Source organism: Erinaceus europaeus, chromosome 3 (genome assembly GCF_950295315.1).
Source record: "Erinaceus europaeus chromosome 3, mEriEur2.1, whole genome shotgun sequence".
In the NCBI taxonomy this organism is placed as follows: domain Eukaryota; kingdom Metazoa; phylum Chordata; class Mammalia; order Eulipotyphla; family Erinaceidae; genus Erinaceus; species Erinaceus europaeus.
In genome coordinates, this window is record NC_080164.1 from 130,943,070 (window position 1) to 130,964,392 (window position 21,323).

At 39.5% G+C, this 21,323-nt stretch overlaps 1 long non-coding RNA gene across 1 annotated transcript; it reads left to right on the forward strand.

Annotated features, from left to right (window-relative positions):
- Positions 1-18,008: 18,008 nt before the first annotated feature.
- Positions 18,009-19,667, forward strand: LOC132537705 (uncharacterized). The gene is made up of 3 exons (XR_009549164.1): positions 18,009-18,088; positions 18,220-18,380; positions 19,508-19,667. It is a non-coding gene; the product is annotated as an uncharacterized LOC132537705 (long non-coding RNA).
- The last annotated feature ends 1,656 nt before the right edge of the window (positions 19,668-21,323 follow it).

Here is a 21,323-nt window from a genome sequence, read left to right on the forward strand (position 1 = left end):
GATTGGTGAAGCTGGTTATTCCCAAATCTCAGAGTTTCACTGGCCCTTGCCTCCAAGCCACATACAACTGTTTTTCTTTTGTCTCTTGTCAAATACAAAGACAGAAGAGCAACTTCTTAAATTTCAGTTTCTATTATGTGAACATCTGTGAGCAAATACACTGTGAATGCAGTTTCCATCTCTTTTCTCTGCTTGGGACCCCACATTTCACTTCCAACCCATTGAGACCCAATGCACCTGGCAGAGATGAGTTGGTGCTCAGTGGGGTGGCTTTAAATCCATAAATTATTCAAAGGCAATACATAAAACAAGCACTCCAACTCTTTCACAGAGAAAGGAGACTGTATTTAGGAAATTGTCACCTTAGGCCACAATTTAGGAAATAATTTCCTTGATCTCAAAAGAGCTTGTTGTCTAGAAATAAAGTAACTTTTTTCTGAATACTTTTAAAACAACCCATGTCATTCTCTAATATGAATTCATGTTAGCTATTATTAATCATGCTATAAGAACTTAACCAAAATGCCACACTAGAAATTCTAGTAAGTATTGTAAATACAAACAAATAAAACTTTGTTTATGAAAATAAATTTCAAATCTTATATAACACAAATGTCTTGGAGGAATTATTTTCTACAGTATTCTCCCAGGGCCTATTATAACTGAGATACTGGGGCCATCCGGTCTTTTTCAGTGTATCAAACAAATAAAATAAGTTATCCCAGTCACCTGGGAAATGAGTCTAGCTGGTAGAAGCCAGGATCTGTACACATTAGGTGCCCAGTTTCATACCTTGTGCTTTAGGTACTAAAGTGGCTTTGTTCCTCTCCTCTCCTCTCCTCTCCTCTCCTCTCCTCTCCTCTCCTCTCCTCTCCTCTCCTCTCCTCTCCTCTCCTCTCCTCTCCTCTCCTCTCCTCCCTCCCCTCCCCTCTCCTCTTTCTCTCCTCTCCTCTTTCTCTCCTCTCCTCTTTCTCTCCTCTCCTCCCCCTCCCCACCCCTTCCATTCCCCCCCCCCTTCCAAATTTTATAAATCAATCTTATCCTGAAAAAAATCACCTTAAATATTTATGGAGTTGGTGAAGCCCCTTCTATTCCTTCACAGGATAGTAAAACAAGACTGACAATGAAAGACAGGACTTTAACACCATGGTACATATAGGAGAGATAGAGCTTTGACAGCAATAAACAGAACCTGTCTCTAAAGATGGTCAGCTTCCAGAGGGGTTGATTTTTTTTCTTCTTTCATCCAGGAACCAGCCTTACCAGAGTCTGGGTCCTAATTACCATTCCTTTATGTTTTAACATTTCTTCTAAAAGCAGATACGCTGGTTAGGAGGGTATCCCAAATACAATCTCCCAATTCATTCCTATTCAGGATTATCCACAGGTAGTCTGGTGATCCAGACTGAGGAAGGTTCAGGATCCCTCAGGAGAAGGTGGGCAGACTGGGGGGTGAGCAGCAGGTGCAGAGAGCAGCAAGAGGGCCCTGGTTACTGTGTTTGTGTTTGCAAGTGTTGGGGGGCCACACTCCGGTAAACAATAAGTTACAAGCCATTCTGTGATATTGAGATTTATATGAAATACATATTTGGACTTTCAAAGACTAAAATATATTTATCATATATATTTAGCCTTTATCCACAGTTCTTGACACAGTGGTCTCCCAAAGACTTAGAATTTCCTTAGCATTGAGAGTAATAAAGATATCTCATGTTATGCTAATGATGTCCCAGATGGGGGGGTAGAACCTAAAGATACAGCCTGGTTTCCAGGGGAAGCAAGACTGTGATTAAAGGGTTGGCATTTTCAGTCCCATCCCCCAACTTCCAAGGAGGGGAGAGAAGCTGATGGTTGAGTTCAATTGCCAGTGGTCAATGAGTAATCAATCATGCCTATGAAATGTAGCCTACAAAAGCCCAAAAGGAAGAAATTCAGAGAGCTTCTTGGTTGGGGAGACCCGTTTAGTAAGTAAAATGGTTTCCTGAGTTGAGTTGCTCTAGCAAATTAATCAAATCTGAGAATTTTCTAGCAAGTTTTGCTAAATAGTCAATGAGTCAGAAGTATAGACCATAGTCTAGGCTTGCAACTGACACCCAACTTATGAAGAAGAGGGTCATTAGAAGCTTTATTCTGTAGCTAGTCAGTCAGAAGGGCAGGTAATAACATAGAGCTTGGCTGGAGCTTGTGAATGGAGTATGCAGTGGAGGGTAGTCTTAGGAGACTGAGGTTCTTATCACTGGCAGAATCTGAAGCTACCTTTGAGTAAATTCTATCAAAATTCTGTTAAACTCTCTGATACCCTCTGATATCCAGGTATTGCTTTTTGGTTAAAAGAACCCATACATTCATGCTGTGATTATACTGCTTGAAAAGATTAATATAATCTTTACATATGATTCCCATCGGGTAAGGATGTAAGAACATTATGTGTGTGTGTGTGTGTGTGTGTGTGTGTGTGTGTGTGTGTGTAGCTAGGGCCCTACATGCATTTGTGATTTCACTGCTGTAGGTTTGCTTTTTCACTCAGATAGAGAACGAGAGGGTGAGACATTACAGTACCAGGCCTTCTGCTATGGCCAAGGCAGTGCTCTTGTGGTGCTGAGACACAGACCTTGGCCAGCATGACAAGGTATGCACCCTATACAGGGAACTATCACTCTGGATCCTATACTTTTGTTCATTCATTCATTCATTCATTCATTTCTTAAGCATATCTATGAGAGTGTTCCATACCAAACACCATTTATACTGAAGATAGACCTGTGCACCTATGAGCAGATGAGGACCCTATGCTCATATAATGCTTACATTCTAATAAAAGAGAAAGCCTTGACTGACTCAATAAATAAAGCCATTACTAATTGTGAATATATACTGTCATACATACTATTAGGCTGTCAGAAAAGTCATGACACAATTTTTGCATAGAAAAACAGACAAATATGACTTTTCTGACAATCCAACATAAAAAAAAATAGAAGGGTCTAGACGTAGAAAGTAACAAGGAAAGTTGACTTCAGGTGACTAGCTACTTACTCATTTTGTGGTCTTAGGTAAGCAACTTCTTTAATGAGGGTTCTCATTTTTTCATCAGACAGGAAAACTAGTAATACTCCTTAAGATAACTTTAAAGATCAAGATAAGAAGTGAACTAACGGGAGCCAGGCGGTAGCACAGCAGATTAAGCACACGTGGCGCAAAGCACAAGGACCCAAGGAAGGATCCTGGTTCAAGCCCCTGGCTCCCCACCTGCAGGGGAGTCACTTCACAAGCAGTGAAGCCGGTCTGCAGGTGTCTATCTTTCTCTTCCCGTCTCTGTCTTCCCCTCCTCTCTCAACTTCTGTCTGTCTTATCTAACAATAATTACATCAATAACAACAATAATAACTACAAAAATAAAACAAGGGCAACAAAAATGAATAAATAAATATAAAAAAAAAGAAATGAACTAACTACATTTACTCTCCCTTCTCTTCCTTATCCCACTTGAGAACATGAACTGGTCTCCAGTGACAGGAAATGTATCATCAAAACAGAAAAGAGCAAAACAACAACAACAACAACAAAATAAACAAACAAACAAAAACATGGTGGAAGAAGAGAGGCTATGAGCCAGGAGCTAGCTCACTTGGCAGAGCATGCACCTTGCTATACTCAGGACCCAGGCTGGAGTCCCAGCACAGTACTGGGGAAGTTCTGGTGCTGTACTATGTGTCTCTGAAATAAAAAGAAAAAGTTGGCTCAGGAATAATAGAATTGCACACATGCCCTGGCATTACAAAAAAGAACAGAAAGAGAGCCTATGTGTTTGTTATCTGCTGAGACAGAAGGTACATACAGATTTAAGTCAGATGCTCTGAAGTCTAAGACTGCTTACTCTGCTAAAAAAAAAAAAAAAACAGAAATATGCCCAAACTCTACCATCAGTGTTCTGACATTAGCATCTGTCATTCCAGAGCCCCCTCAAGGAATTTCTGTGGCATAGTTACTTTACCTCTGATAAAGGATGAACAGAAATTCATGCTTTAGCAAATTTCCTTTCACCTTGCAATGGCATTTTTAAACCTCTTAGTTTTAATAGGCTTGATGATGGGCATCAATATAAATACTATCTTAAGAAATTCTTACAGTTCATTTGATTAGCCACAGTATTTTTATATCTGTTATACTAATTCCTGCAATAATTTACAAAGCAACACTGCACGTCACTAGAATCCAGCTAACAGGAGAAAACTCCAGCTAACAGGAGGAAACCCAGAGCATAATTAGGCATATGTCTTCCAGAGGTTCCAGGGAACTCAAAGCATTTCCATGGCTCTTTATCATCAGTTCTCCTGGGAAACATTATCCTCAATTAATTGTTCAGTCTCATTGAAGATATGTTCTAGCTTAGGTCTAGCCCAGGTAAAATGTGTATTTCCTTTCTTCATAATGCAGCCTTGTGGAATGATTAAGAAGTTGAGACCATGAATTGGATCATAGCAGTCTGAATTTTGGTGCCACCATGTACAAATGACCCAAGGAAGCTCAATAACCCTGTATAGTAGAGACAATATAAGCACCTATGCCAGGCTAGCTTCATGGAGAGAGACCATGAACTCATGGCAGCGTGGTAATACAATTATTTATTCATGCAGGGACTCCAGAGTCGGGTGTGAGCACAGCGGGTTAAGCCACATGGCAACAAACCACAATGGCCGCCTCCCATTCTGCATGCTAGCCCTTCTCCAGGTTGGGACTCGGGAGAGAAAAGAAAGAGAGCAAAACCAGGAACAGAAGTGGGTTTTATAGGGTAAAACCAGAAGTGGCAAGTCGGAAGGGAGATGGCTGGGAAAGGGGTGGAGAAAAGAAAGAGTGGGAAGGTAGAAAGCTTCTGTAGCAAAGGTTTTAATTAGCAGGATTAGTGTACCCTGCAGTCAGGGCGGGTCTCGAGGTTGAAAGAAGATAGATCAATGGGTGGGGATCTTTCAGGCAAAACAATGATTATGTAAATAGGCCACAGTGTCAGCAATGGAGGATGGGGGGGCTGGCTTAAGACACACCTAGTTTACATGGGTTATTATGAGAAATAAATTCATAATAAATTTATTAATACATGTTTTGAGATACATGAAAATGATTTCAAACCATGCCTTGGCACACAATACACAATTGTGTGCAATAAGACTAGATAATAAGGTGATAAGTTTACACAGAGCATTAAAAAACACTATTCATGGTCCACTGGAGCTCACCTTTTGAAGGAAGGCCCCCATTTCCTTTGACAAAAGCTCTCAAATAATAAATGATGTTGATTTTGAAAGCTTGATCCAAAACAAAATATAAGCATACTTTTTCAAGCATCCCAGACAATTCTCCAAGCCTGTGCATCTTCCACCATAACAATGGCTGCTCTCGGGGCTCTCACCTGCTGCCTGTAGAATAAGAGCTGAGACTGGCAGGTCCCAGTGTACTAGGAGGCCTCCGCCCTGAGTGACAGCTGGGCTGTCAGAAGTCATTACCACTGGTGTGCACAGACCTTCTGGCAAAGCCAGGCAGAATGCAAGTACTGCAGTCTCCCTGCCCACCTGTCAGCCTAGCTCAGGAACAGCAGAGAAACAGCCCTAGTGCTCATGAATGCCTGTCTCTGCAGCTGAGGCAGTCTCTTGGCCCTCCCAGATCCATCACATACTCCCCAGCCCATTCTTTCAACAAAAGGATTAGCTCAATTAATCTCTAGACAAATGTCAAGGAGTCTGGAGGAGGGGGAACACCTTTCAAGTGCCATGTCCCAAACAGCAAGGCAGGCCAGACGTGAACTGATGTCACCCAGCACACTAGAGCTGAACAGCTGCCAGCATAATGGCACTGAGGTCCCTGTGTGGGGCTAAACTGCCTAAGTGCTCACTGTCCTGCAGCCTGTCCTGACAGATCCCATGTATGCATGGGATCTCAATTCTCCTTTTACAATCTGGAATGGAGTCCTGACAGGGAACTTGGGATCAGATACATTTCTGAGGACAGCACTGCAATTCTGCAGTCTATCATTACAGGTATCTGTCCTCTTCTCTCTTAGCTTACCAACTTCCCATATCCTCACCTTCAAAGCTTGGTTAGTGTACGAGATGACTCAGGCTCAAAATGACATAGAATGAGAAAGAGAGAGAGAGGGAGAGGGGGAAGGAGAGGGAGAAAGAGAGGGGGAGGGGAGGGGGGAGGGAAAAGAGGGGGGGAGTTGGGAAGACAACAATATAGAAAATTCTTATCACATATGTTTATCTCAACATGTAATATTTTCCCAAACCATAAGTTTCATTTTTCTGCTCCACAGAATTTTGGAAAAGTCTTGGGAGGATCTTTTCTCTGTTCCAATTCCCAGGAAGACCTTATCCAATCTACACAAGGGAGTTGCTGTACTTGGAATAATTCTCTGGAAAAGAGACTCCCCAATTGTTTCATAAAACCATTCCTCCCTCCCCCTTCCCCTTTCTCTCTGTAGCCAAGAAAACCTGGCATAACCAGCAGGCAATTAAACAGTGCTTCCACATGCTACAGTCCAGTGACTTGGTAATTAATTTTCATAATGATGATCTGAATGGATTTCTAGAGCCCCCTGAAAGATCCAAGAATTATCTCTTTCCTACTGACTATGCATATGCTTGATTAGAGGAGGCAGCCTGGGCATTTGGGCCTAGTGGTGCTACTTACAAGCTGTGTGACCTTGGGCAAGTTATTTAACCTCTCTTGTCTACCATCGCTGACTCCTGTATAAAATGGGGATACAAAGTTTACCAAGAGGGATAAATAACTAGCTTTCCAATTATGGAGTGTGCCCTATGAATCAGATACCATGCCAAATTATTTACCTGAATTATTTAACCCTAATAAAGTAACAACTACTGAGTCAGCATTAACTGTATTTCATTATATACATTCTAATTTGTTCAACATTACCAGGACACGTAGTCCTATAGTGACTATTAACCAGAAGATCAGCTTAAACAGTTGATTTCCTCACTCTGTTGAAGGGTAGAGTAGTCTACTACAGAGCTACAAGTATTATTCAAGATTCTTCTATTTAGATGTGATTTTGAAAGCTTCCGCCCACTTCCCCCCCAAAAAAAGGAGTTTAGAAAGACAGTATACATACAGTCAATATGATACACCAGTTTAAGATAGCCACTTGCCATTGAATACATTATAATTTCTGCAAGAAAATATCTGAATATTCTCCTGAAGGAAGACAATAAAAAGTCTCCTCTTATTTCAAAACAAGTTTTGCTACCAAAAGAATAGTTCATACTAGGCTAGTTTTGCCACCGAAGTTACAGGAGATTGTAAACCTTACAAAGAAACACTTGATAAAGAATTACAAAGAACTAAGAGTATGATCATGGTTCTAATAATAACTACTATGTGATCTTGGGCAAATCACAAAACCTTCCTGGTTTCAGAGTCTTCATTTATAAAATGGGTAACTACTATTACCTTCGAGGTTATGTAGAAGTGGTTTTGAAGATCTAATGAGATAATATCTGTCAAAGCATTTTGAATAAGTGCTAAGCAACCTCAAGCTATTTATTTTCTTTCTAAGTTTTATTAAATATTATTATGTCTAATTTTATTAAATATTATTATGTCTAATGCATGCATTACTGTTTCCTGTTTGAAAGAATTGTTTGCCCAGGAAGGGAGCCTCACTTAAGTGTCTTTCTCATATGTATTACTGTGGTTCCTTCTTAAACATCCATGTAGACCAGTACACACAAGATGTCTGCATTCCTGCAACATCTGTCTTAATCTACAAGAAACACCTCCAGGAACTAATGACAAGCTGCTGTGTCAAATCAGCACAGTTACCAACACCTAAAAGACCTTTTTTGTTTAAAAGGCAATTTGTCCAACAGTCAGATGGTTTCTAACCTGATTTCACAGCTTCTTAAAAAATCTGCCTTTGTCTCTCTTTCTGTGTGACCGACCTATGGGTAACCCACTAGCCTGGGAGTCTGAGACTCAGTGCCTAGACACAGCTTGGCCTGTGAACTTCTGCTTGCTTTCTGACAAGGCATGGTACCTTTCAGTTGAGCTCTCTAAGTCAGTGCAGCCCACTTAAATTTTGGACCATAAAGGAGGCCTTAATTTTCCTCTTTGGTATCTCCCATCTGAATTTCACTCCTTTAAAGTATGTGTGTATGTGTGTTTGTTTGTTTATTTGTATGAGAGAGAGAGAACCAGAGCAGCTATGGTCATATGTGGTGCTGAGGATCAATCCCAGACCTCATGCATGCAAACCTTTGCACCCCACCATAGCACCATATCCCTGGCCATTCCCAACTGATTTCCTTCTTACATTCTTTAGCCCTGTCACATACTTCTGACTATCAAATGCTGTCCCCATAGCTTGTCAACCGCATGTTGCTGATGTCAGCTCAGCAATGACAGCTTAGTTCTATACCAACCCAGTCACTCACATTTGCCTCATTCCCCCCTGCCCTGCACCTTCCCATAAACTGGGGGCAGAGTTATGACCCACTTTCTTTTTTGCTTTTCATTATGCTCCTTCAGCCAGGGAGTCTCCATGGCCTGGTGATTTGCCCCATTAGACATGGATCTACAGAATTAGCCATGATTGTTCTCCAGTATCAGTGGCAAAACCTTTACATCAAGTCAATTGTCCAACAAGTGTTCATTCTGGGATAGATGTTAACTTCAGGAAACAACTTCTCTGGAAACAAATGTGCAGATGTTGTGGAGGATAATAAAGAGTGAAATACAGTTGTTCCTCTAAGGAGTTTGTGATCTAATTTGGATGACAAGATTAACACAATTGGGTAAACTGAAAGATTAAATAAAATTTAATATAAAATGAAGTACAAAATTACATGAACTAAGCATATTATGTTAGTTTAAAGTAAAACAAACTATATCCAGGCATCAGGTCATGGGAGGCAGTCAGGCTCTACTGGATGGGAAAGAGCTAAATGGTTGTCAGTAGCAGGTATTAGAGGTGAGAGCTCCAGTAAAAGCAAACACACAGAAAGTATAAACTACTCTGTGTTCAAGATAATGCACAAACCAGCCATATTGAAGTGAAGGGGTATTGCAGGTATGAGAACTGTTGAGGAACAAATGCAGGACACAGGGAGTGCTGGGTTTGCACACATGGAACTGGCATGCACACTGACACATTTTTGTTTTCACGAGTTTGCACATGTGCAACTGAGATCTACTTGGTGAAGGCTTCCTTCTTTTTTTTTTCTTTTCTGCACCATATGCAGGAGGAGGAGCTTGCCTCCTCGGGCCAATGAAAAGTGGGCCCTGGTGTGACATAAGAAAGGGTATAAAGAGAAGGGAGCTTGTAGGATCTTGGTCTTCTGGCCTTTGGTCTTTTGGGTTTTTTGCCATTTTGGATGAGGTCCAGAGACCTTTGGGGAGTCTCTACCCTGAGCTTTTCCTCTAATTTCATTTTTGCATGACTATTAAAGAATGAATTTAGAAACCACGCATTTGTCATGTGTGTCCTTTGAAATTCTTTTTTGAGTGAAGCTGTGTCAAATCCAAAACCTTTCAACACAACCACCCTTCACTACTTCTGACTCCTGAGACAAATCATCACTTCACACTTGGACTGGTCCCACACAAGTTCTTATCTAGTAAGAATGTTCTGGAGAGCTAAAAATATGGTAAAGTCTAATAGATTTTTAATTAATGCATGATGAGTGGACAAAGGAAGACAATTTGCCTAGCATTCTATGTTGTCAGTAGATGGTCAATGATGCTGATGACTTCAGAATATCTTAGTTGTTTTCTTTCTGCCTCCAATTGAAATGTAATGCTATACTAAGCCACTTTGCAACTTTTCCTATTCACACCAAAAAATGACTATCAACCAGTTGTCTACAGCAATACACAGGTTATTTGGATTGAGAATTGTATGTTGAAAAGAAACATAAATTTATAAAGATTTCAAATCTAAAAAAAATCCTCAATTTTTCTCCTATCCCAGTAAATGATAAAATCTAGTACCTCCACTTATAACCTCTATTCCAGATTCACATAGTTCAAGGCTTTGTTGTCTTTTGTCTAACATACCATAATAACATTTACATATTACATGTAATATGTAACAGATATAAATATGTAAAAGATATATAGGCAACAGATATAAAATAAATAATAGTACTATAGTAGCTCCTTCCATGTAGTCTTACTCATCTTTAAACTCAACTAAAAAAATCTATTTTTAACATGTTGGTAAATCACTGATTTGATACTTTTGCCATTGTGCCCTCTATAGACACCTGCACATACACACACATACACAGAGACACATACACACACACATACAAGCACACAGTCACACATAAACCCCATATACTTTACATTTTCTCAACTTGTTCCCATATACCCATTCTTACTGTTTCTCAGAAGGAGATAATACAAAGGCTGTTTTTCTATTGCTGGTAGAACATTCTATTTGTATATTTAAGGACAAATGTCAACTTCTTCAAAAGAAGAATCTCTATAATTGAATCAATGCCATCCTGAGTCCCTTGGAATTTTTCAGACCATGAAAATGATAGCCTGTGATTTACTCTTGTGAAAAGAATCTAAAAATTAAACCTAAAATTATGGTAAAGTTGAAAGTCTTTAACTTTGTGTAAAATGACAAACATTTAAAGAGTATCTCTGTCTTGATTCTGAGTAAATTCAGGAATAAAGATCTCAGTTTTCTACTTAAACTGAAAAAAAAAAAAGATGGGGGGTTCATCATCTGGCCTGGAAAGAGTGACCAAAACCTAGTGATTGTATGGATCTGTGAAGAATTTCTTCTGGAACTAATATTTGGTGGGTATACCTAAGGGCATCTTTTTCATCTGCTGCCTGAGTGCCCAATAATTCTTTAGAGAGATGTAAGACATTGATCCTTAAACTCATAAAGCCCACTTCTCTTCCTGGTTTCACTCTCTTTTCTCTCCCGAGTCCTGACCTGGAGAAGGGCTGGCGTACAGAGCAGGAGGCGGCCATTGTGGTTTGGCGCCACGTGGCTTAACCCGCTGTGTTCACGCTGGAGTCTGGGGTGTCGGCACTAGCATCAATAAAGAATTGTATTACCACACCACCATGAGTTCCTGGATCCTCTCTCCCGCCCACAACACTAGCCTGGCAAAGAATCATAAATCCAAATGAACTAAAACAGAACTGTGGTGAAACTCATCATGATATTGATGCTCCAAGAAAGGTCACGCCTATAAATAGTGCCCCTTTCTAAAAGATTATTAAGATCCCACAGTACAATAATAGAAAAGACACATGTGAGCTTGTGGAGTGAACTTCAATTTAAACAGTAGATGTGTGACACCTAGCCTCACAGGTATCTGATACCTAAATACTAAAACATAGGCATACTTAATATGGAACCTTATGAACTGGGACTTTAACAAGAAAGCATGAAGTGCTTCAAATATTTCAATAGAGAATTCCACGCAGGAAATTGGCTATACAAGTGATGAAGATCTTATGCTAAATAACAGACAAAGGAGATAGCCCAGAATGAACAGGAGCAGGATAATCTACCACTTCTTGGCTAAAGAAAGCTAAAGGTACAAGGTGTTTTTGGAGGTCAGGAATGAAGCCACAAGCAGAAGCTAGAGTCAACCTTCTAGTCTCGTGGAGCTATAGGTCCAAAGAAGATACACTCATAGTCAGAGAGGGTAATATTCTGGTTTCTCTCTCTATTACACCATACATATCCATTACTACCTCACATTGGTCAAACCCAAGAAGGGAACAATAAAGAAGAGACACAAGGAAACACAGCTCTAGAAACTTGTCCTACTGCAATTCAGAGAAGAACAGAAGAAAAGAAGACATGATCCAAGGACTAATGGGCACAAGACCCGCCCAAGACTCCAGATAATTACTGTAAGGATTAAATGAGACATCATGTAAAAGCATCCACCATAAGACCTCAAACACAGTCAGCTCCAATAAAAGCTTGTCTGTTTAAGAAGATAATGTCATCCTCATGGAGGATGTCTCACAATGGTATTAAATCTATAGGTGCAAAGTAAAAATTCTTATGATTTTGATTTTTTGAAAGAGTTAAAAAATGATTGAAAAAGCTGCATATAGTATTTATGATTTTCAATGAAATGTCCCAGGTAAACTAAGTTCTTATATATTAAATCATAAACTGGCAGTTTACATTTTTTCTAAAATTATTAATTTGTACATAAAACAGACAATTAAATCAGACCAAATGACTACCTGATCAGTAGTGTCACTTCTGCCATTCTATGACTGCCTGATTATGTTAATGCTTAGATGAGAAAAGGATTTAAGGTAAGTCCTGCCCTTGGCCAGTGAATATCACCTGACTCGGTATCCAGAATACACTTTCTTTCAGAAATCTTCACACACAGTGGAGAAAGTTGAAGGCATTTAATTCTCCTAGACAAGATGGTTTATTTGAGAAGTACATTTTCCATACCATAACTGGACACTGAAAATGTCTACAATTTGTTTTAGGTTTTTCTCTGCCCATGATGCAAATATTTACATATTCCAGATAGAATTCAGTCTGGATTTCTTAGCTGCAAATTGACTAGGACCTATCTGGTGCTTAGTGATACTCTTTACCATGTGAAATAATAATATTAACTTCTATTTACATGGTATTTATAATTAGTAGTAGGTATTGGCCTAAGTACATTACATTTATAAACTCAAATGATTTCCCTAATAAATGAATGTGTGGCCATCACTGTCATACCCCAATTTTGCTATAACAGGCATACTGAGGTGAAGTTCAATTTTCTTGTGGTCATAAATCTTGTAAGAGGCAGAGTAGGATGGTAACTTGGCAGTGTGGTCCTAAAACTCCAGAATCCAGGTCCCCAAACTCGCACAAAGGAGGTAAAGTTAGGAATGCACATTCTAACCATGAAAGATACAAATCAGCATCTTCTAATTATTATAACAAAGCCTTTTTTTGACTGATTCCTACCTGCTCCTCCAATCTTAACTGATCACACATCCTTCTTTTCCCACCTCAACTGAGTGAAGAGAACTGTTTGCACTCATTTACACCAGGCTCTTTCCCTGCACAGGACCTTTGTAGATGCTTTCTCCTGTGCCTGTAATGTGCTTTTCATTTATTCTGTCTTTAAGATCTTCAAAAACCTTCCCCTACTTATTTGTTTTTGCCATTGAGTTATTGCTGGCACTCAGCACTCGCATGACTTCACAGTTCCCTGTCAATTTTTTTTTGCCCTTTCTTCCTTCTTCCCTTCTTTCTTCTTCTTTTTAAAAAATTCTTTATTGGGGAAGCCTTATTTCTTCTCCTCCTCCTCCTCCCCCCCCCTCCTCCTCCTTCTTCTTCTTCTTCATCCTCTTTTTTATGGTAACAGAGAAAAATAGAGAGGGAGGAAGAAGAGACACCTGAAGCACTGCTCTACCACTTGTAAAGCTTTCCTTTGCAAGTAGGAACTAGAAGGCTGAACCCAGATCCTTGTGCATGATAACATGTGCTTTACGAGGTCAGCCAGTTGCCTGGCCCTCCTTGACTACCTTAAACTTAGGTTATAAGTGCTCATGATACAGAATCCCTAATTAAAATTAAAGTTTGAAATTATGCTAAATGACTTATATCTGATTAGCTTCCTGGAGAATTTCCAGTGCTTAGAATATAACTAGTGCTCAATAAATACTTATGAACCAACTTGTAGATTGGTTAATTATTTGTCTGCTCAGTGGATGGGGAGCTCTACAAAGGTGGAAACCATAAGTGTTTCTGCTTCTTCTGCACCTCCAGCTCCCAATTAAATGCCTGACATATAGAAAATACGTAGTGAACAAATATATCAACCAGAGGACAGTTATTAAAAAAATCTCATGGCTTTTTCAAAACTAAATTTCTTATTCTACTAATCTCCAAACAAAACTCCAATATAACTAAAAGACAGAGACTTCACCAATGCTTCTATGTAGCCCTTAAATCTGATAAAATGTGCAGAAGGTATATTTCCTCAAAGGAAATTCTAGAAAAATAAGAAATTCTTATAAAGGGTAATAAGATGCCCAGGCAACTTCTGGAAACTTGGTTTTATTCAAATGAAAAAGAATGATAAACAAGGTTCCCTCTTTTGAAGATTCATTACATGCTTTCCAGTGGCTTTGGGACTTGTCACTATTGCCACAGTATCTTCTGAAAGTTATAACCACCTGCTGTCACTGGTCTCAACCTCTGCTATTTTAATGAATAAAATCAAAGACCTTGTCCCTCTAATTTATAGGATATGACAATTTGTCTTGCCCACATCAGCAGGAGGCAGAACTTTTAGTCAGTCTAGGTTGGAAACCATCTCTAACCCTTGGCCTAAAGGGATCACAGGGCTTGAAACTCTGACATTTCAGTCTGGAAAGTTTGCTGCTCTCTGGTATGGAAAACATATAGTCACTCTAGCCCACTGCAAGAATCAGTCATGAGGGCAGATTCTTAGCATTCCTTTCTCTTTTTTGAACAGATATCTTAGCAATAATTAGATAGACATAGGGGTCACTAGTCAAAACTAGAATGATATCTTCTTACAAAAATATAAAGATGATTTAAATAAGCCAGACACAAAAGAACAAAGACAGTGTGACCCTCATTTTAATGAAATACTTAGAAAAATCAAATCCAGAGAGACAGAAAGTAGGATGGCTACTAGAGGTTAAGAAAGGGGAGCTACTCTTACTTTGGGTCATCTCCAGGGTTTCATGGCTCTCAGCTGATTTTTTTTGTTTTTCATATAGGAAGAGGAGAAAAACTTGGGGAGGGTGGGGGAGGGGAAAAGAAATCATAGCACAAAAGCTTACTCCAGTACAATGGCGCCAAACTCGAACCTGAGTTGAATATAAGACAAAAGAGCACACTATCCAAATGAGCTCTTTTACCAGCCTGGGAGTCACTCTTTAATGGGTATAGAGTTTCAGTCTGTGATAATAAAATATCTTAGGGATGGATGGTGGTGATGACTATACAACAATGTGTACTTACTGTCACTGAACACATAAAAATGGTCACAATGGTAAATTTGTTATATATATATATGTATATATATACATATATATATATATTTCACTACAGCTTTTTTGAAAAATCAACAGCTTTACAATGTTTACTTTGACATTTTAATATCTTTTCAATCATTCCCTGTATTTGTCAACTAGAAGTTCCTAAGGTTTGAGCAAGCAGGAAATTTTCAAATGCATTCACCCCTGAAATTTTTTTAAATTTTTTTATCTTTATTTATTTGTTGGACAGAGACAGAAATTGAGAGGAGAGGGGGAGCTAGAGAGAGAGAGAGACAGAGACACCTGCAGCCCTGCTTCACCACTTGTGAAGCTTTCCCCCTGCAGGTGGTGACTGGGGGCTTGAACCCTAAATTTCATGTGCTATACTCCTACCCCTAGGTTCTTAGGAGGATTGTTGCGAATTCTTTGATGCCATTTTGACTATTCCAGTCTCTCTCTTGTTTTTGCATATATATTGATGTTATTTCTAAGACTTACTCCAGTTATGTTATCTATCACATATATTATAAATCATGTATAATATAGTATAACTATATATGCACCAGGACACAAATTATATATATTATGATCATAAGGAAACTAAACCTGTTCTTTTCATCCAAGAATACCTCTATTGTTCTACCATGTTCATCTTTCCTATAGTTCAAGGATAGCCATAGATGTGTTGCTCCCTCAATGAATAAAGAGCATCTTTTCTTCCCATCATCTAAACAACTCTGTACTGTCCTCAAACTACCCAGAAGTCAGAGACGGGGACAAGATAATAAACAAGAAAGAAAAAACATGTTGCTACATGCTTTACTGAAGGAGGTAAAATAACAACAATCTAGTTTTGGCTTCAGAGGGGGAAAAAACATTATTTTAATAGGAAATAAACCTGAACTTTATTTAGACTAGACTTTTCAGATGAGAGGACAGAGATACTGCAACAAATTTTAGAGGTGCTGGAGATTCCATAAATCATCATAAATGACCTTTACGCACTGACACTGTGAATTCAAGTGCAATGTCACAAGCAAGAACCCTTGACTGTACTATAATATCCAGATCAACACTTCTGTCAGAGAAGAACATTCCCATTTGGGCTTACAGAAGAGCAGGGCAAGCCTAGGAAACAGATGATTCCATGTCATCCACTCAGCATGCATGAAGGTGAGCTGATTTCTTAGGAACTGGCCAACATAATAAATGTGTAGGCAGAGTTAGTGAAGCCAAGTACATGGAAAACCACATATATACTGCACACACAGTCACATGCAGATCAATAAAGCCTTCATGTGCTCTTGGCATCTCTGCTTACTATTTTATAGAAGTAAAGTCAACTTTAGGAATGCTTATCCATTGTCATGCTTTCATATGTTAATGTAATATTTCCAAGTCTTGATAGGCAGAAAAGTGCTGGCTGGCTCTGTTTTTCATTACTTATCAGTGAGAGCTTTGGAAAGATTTTCAAGTATCTCTGCCAGATTTAACAAAGTGTTATAACAATCATTAGCTAAGACAAAAATTAGACAGTTTAAAGTATAAGATCTACTACCAATATTAACAAAATAGCAGCACCAATGTTATGAGTCATCAGATTTCTACTAAATTTTTACTGTTGGTGTTTCCTAACTGTGTGATTTATCAAAATGCACAAAGAACCAACTCAATTCCCCTCTTATAAAGTCAGCTATTATTAGGAGTTCGTGTATGCATTGTCAAATTCTAAGGGAAAGATTGACCCGCCAATGGGCAGTGGTGGAGGGATATTTGCACTTTGATCATAGTCATGATTTGATAACAGGTATTTTGATGAGGTGTGAAATTGTACTTCTAAAGCATGAAGCCATGAAGACCAATATTTTTTCAATTAAAAAGAGAAAGCGAAATATTGGTGTGCTTCTAGTTCTGCTTCTGGGATACCTTCTGTTACATTGCTTGACGTTGTGGTCTATTTACATGGTCATTCTGTTACATTGGTTTGCTCTCACTCCCCCTGCCTCCGGGAGATTTTGGTTTGATCTTTGCCTTTTCGTGCTTTTTGCTTCTCCCCGCCACCTATCCTACGTACTTCCTGGGTTCTGGAAGCTGCTGCCAGAGGAGAGAGATGGAGGAGCACATTGTGTGGCGATTAGGTTGTTGGACTGCTTGCCCGCTCGTGAATAAAGATTAAACTGTGTTCTCAGCTCAGCCATGAGTTTCTGGTCGTCTCTGTCTCCCACCCGTGAAGTCAGCCCAGAGAAAACAACAGCAAAAGATTATTTTTTAAATAGATTCACCATAAAAGAAACTACGAGGATTCAGATCCTAGGAAGTGGTAATAAGTCATGGGAACTGGAAAATAAGCAAAGTTGAATAATTTTTACACTGGAAATCTAGAAACCAAGGACAGTAAAAGCTTGGGTTATGAAGTCATAGATCTCAGCACATGTCCTTGCTTTGTTATTTACCAGTCACAAAACAATGACTACATTCGGTTTCTATTTCTTCACCTGTAGAGGATGTAAGAACATCATGCAAAGCCCTGAATGCCTGGTCCTTAGTAGTCCTCAGCAAGAGACCTGCTACTTTTCAAGTTCTTTGACAAACTTAAAAGGAAAAGAATTCCTTGACTCAAGTTGTGTCTTGAATGTTGCCTGCCTGCCCAAAGTTCAGAAAAATATGACTCCTCCTTTTCAACTCTCTTGTGGCATAATTTTGTGTTCTCTCACAGTCCATTTCCCTAGACTTTAAGGGTGACAGATCTAAACAACTTGACCTTTGTGTTTGTTGATCTTGTGTTCACTGAAAGCAGTGGGTTTTGTTGGCAGAGATTATTCTGTTGCTGAATTCCAGGGAGAACCAGTGGACACACTGCTGACAAAGCTGGACCTACAGGCACCAGTCCTTGCCAGCCATTCTTTGTATTTAAGAGAGAGGGCCTAAAGTACTCTGACACAACAGATCAATGGCAAAGAATCAAACATTGAGAAAAATCAGTGTTTTTTGTACCTACACTGACTGACTCACAACTGCTGGTTTTGCATATAGAAAGACCTGCATTAAGGTATTTACTTTTGGAGTCTTTTCCTCTCATTAATGGTGTCACTATAACAAGTCCCTTCATCTGCTCTAGTAGTCTGTGGAGCCCTTCTAAATTTATCATTAGAATGTGACAATGTTCTTTTGGTCTGGTAGCATTCTCTGTAAATTAGAATCATCGGGAGAGCTTTGAGAACCCTGGTGCTGGGAGTATGGATTGACCTGTCAACGCCCATATTCAGCGGGGAAGCAATTACAGAAGCCAGACCTTCCACTTTCTGCATCCCACAACGACCTTGGGTCCATACTCCCAGAGGGTAAGAATAGGAAAGCTATCAGGAGAGGGGATGGGATAGAGTTCTGGTGATGGGAAGTGTGTGAAGTTGTACTCCTCTTATCTTATGGTTTAGTCAATGTTTCCTTTTTATAAATAAAACATTAAAAAAAAAAAAAAAGAACCTTGGTGCCACACCCAGACCAATTGAGTCTGACACTCCCATGTGTGGGTTGTTAGGTTTGTTTGCTTATCTATTTCCTTATTGGATAAAGACACAGAAACACTGATTTTGAAGAGGGAGACAGAGAGAGAGACATATACCTACAGTACTACTTGACTACTCATGAAGTTTCATCCCCCACAGGTGAAACTGGGGGGCTTGAACCCTGGTCCATGTGCATGGTAACATGTGTGCATAGTCTAGCACACCACCACCCAGCCCTCAATATGGGGTGTTTTAAGCTCCCCCAGATGATAACAATATACAATCTACTCTGAAGACTAAGAGATTGCTAACAGCTAATCCTAAAGGTTTATCTGATAGTTTTACTTGACTAGGTGGAGGGAAGTTATATGTGTGAGCATGCTTGCATACACCTCCTCCCAGTTACATTCATGAACCCCTACATTTGCTCCCCAGCATTATAGACTTCAGAGTGGAACTATGGTTCTCTCTGTTGCTCCCCCAACCTCTGGTAAAATAAATAAATAAATCTTTAAAAAATATAAATATTTACAGAAATGAATTTGAACGTTCAGAGTAACCTGTATATATAAGTACAACTTTCTGACTTATAGCTGGAAGAAGTATTTCTGTTTCTACTCTCAAGCTGTTCACTGCCTCCTAGATGACCCCTAAAAAAGATCCAGTAACTTTTGAGATGCAGATAAGTGGACATGAAGGAGGAGACCTTTTCAGAACTAAGGTAAATGATAAATAGAGAGGCCAGGACTGGGAACTCACAAATTCACACAAAAGCAGACAGGAAATTCCAAGGAGAGTTAATCCCACCTTCTTTATTTGTTCTGTGAAACATTCAAACAAGCAACATCAGGTAACTTATGAGCTGAGGAAAAAGAGATTTTTATCTGAGCTTTATTTTGAGATTCTGTGTTTTGAAGGTACCAACATGGCAAAATTTGGAATATTTATGCTTTGTTTTCCAGCTTTCAGACGCAACAAGGATGCTGACAGCAATGAAGTCTCTACTCTCCTGCTTCTAAGCCACAATCACAGTTCTTGCTTTGTCCTAGTTCAGAAATTAAGTATGACAGTCTGTTTGCATATTTTTGCCTGGTGAAAAATAATAAATCATTGTCACGTTCATTGATCCTGTCTTTGACAATAGTGTCTGTTGCTTAGAACTTCCAATCCCTAGAGTTCTGGGCCTGTTTGGAAGGCAGCAGTGGAAGTGGGTGAGGACAGACCAGTGCAGGGATGACCTCCCAATGGCCTCAGAACTCTGGCAGTTGGTTGTCTGATTTAGCCTGTGTACACACATGAAAGGCAGCTTCTGTCAGAAGACAAGGTCTCAGTGTGAACATATGTGCAACAACAGACTACTGTAACATGGGAGTGGGGGGCTAGTTAATTTCTCCCCCAGAGCCCCACAGAAGATGTGAGAGTTATCAGGCTTGGGAGCCAAAGCCCTGAGGGTTTCTGGACCCTAACAGATGACCATCAGCAGATAGTCATCAGCCCTACTCCATTCCTCCTGCATAAGCCTCCTGATCTGTGGTCTCTTTCCCTACTCTCTCACTTGCCTTACACCTACAGTCTTCCCAGAACTTGTATCACCAAGCTGACTTAAGAATATAGACCAACTGTGATTTATTTCCAAGATTCAGAGTGTCCTCTAATTCCAATGTTCTTCTAATAAATAAATATTGGTTTAATTTTATAAACGTCAGGCTATTTATTTTCAATTAATTAATTTGATGAGAAAGAGACAGACCAGAGCATAGCTCTGACTATATGCAGTGCCAGGGTTCAAACTCATGGTCTCAGGTTTGCAAAGCACAGACTACCCACAGAGCCACCCTCTCAGCCACCTATGCCTATCTCTTATGTTTTTATTTTTAAGTTTGTCTCCTCCCAGCTTCTCATAAAAAGGTTTGTCCTCTTGTTTTTCAGGCATTTCTCTCATTTATGTTTTCTACCATTCTGAGTATCAAATATTGTAACCAGTAGCTTAGATTATTTGTTCCATTCACTCATTCATTCGACAGACAGAGAAATTGAGAGGGATAGGGGAGTTAGAAATTAAGAGAGACCCCCACACCTATGGACATCTAATCTTTGACAAGGGGGCCCAAAGTATTAAATGGAGGAAGGAGGCTCTCTTCAATAAATGGTGCTGGGAAAACTGGGTTGAAACATGAAGAATAATGAAACTGAATCACCTTATCTCACCAGAAATAAAAATCAACTCCAAATGATCAAGAACCTGGATGTTAGACCAGAAACTATCAAATACTTAGAAGAAAACATTGGTAAAACACTTTCCCACCTAAACCTCAAAGTCATCTTTGATGAAACAAACCCAACTGCAAGAAAGACTAAAGCAGAAACAAACCAACGGGTCTACATCAAATTGAAAAGCTTCTGCACAGCCAAAGAAACTATCACACAAACAAAGAGACCCCTCACAGAATGGGAGAAGATCTTCACATGCCATACATAAGACAAGAGACTAATCACCAAAATATACAACGAGCTCAGCAAACATAGCAACAAAGAAGCAAATGACCTCATCCAAAAATGGGCAGAGGATATGAACAAAACATTCACGTCAGAGGAGATCCAAAAGGCTAACAAACATAGGAAAAACTGCTCCAGGTTGCTGATTGTCAGAGAAATACAAATAAAGACAACATTGAGATACCACCTCACTCCTATGAGAATGGCATACATTAAAAAGGACAGCAGCAACAAATGTTGGAGAGGCTGTGGGGACAGAGGAACACTTCTGCACTGCTGGTG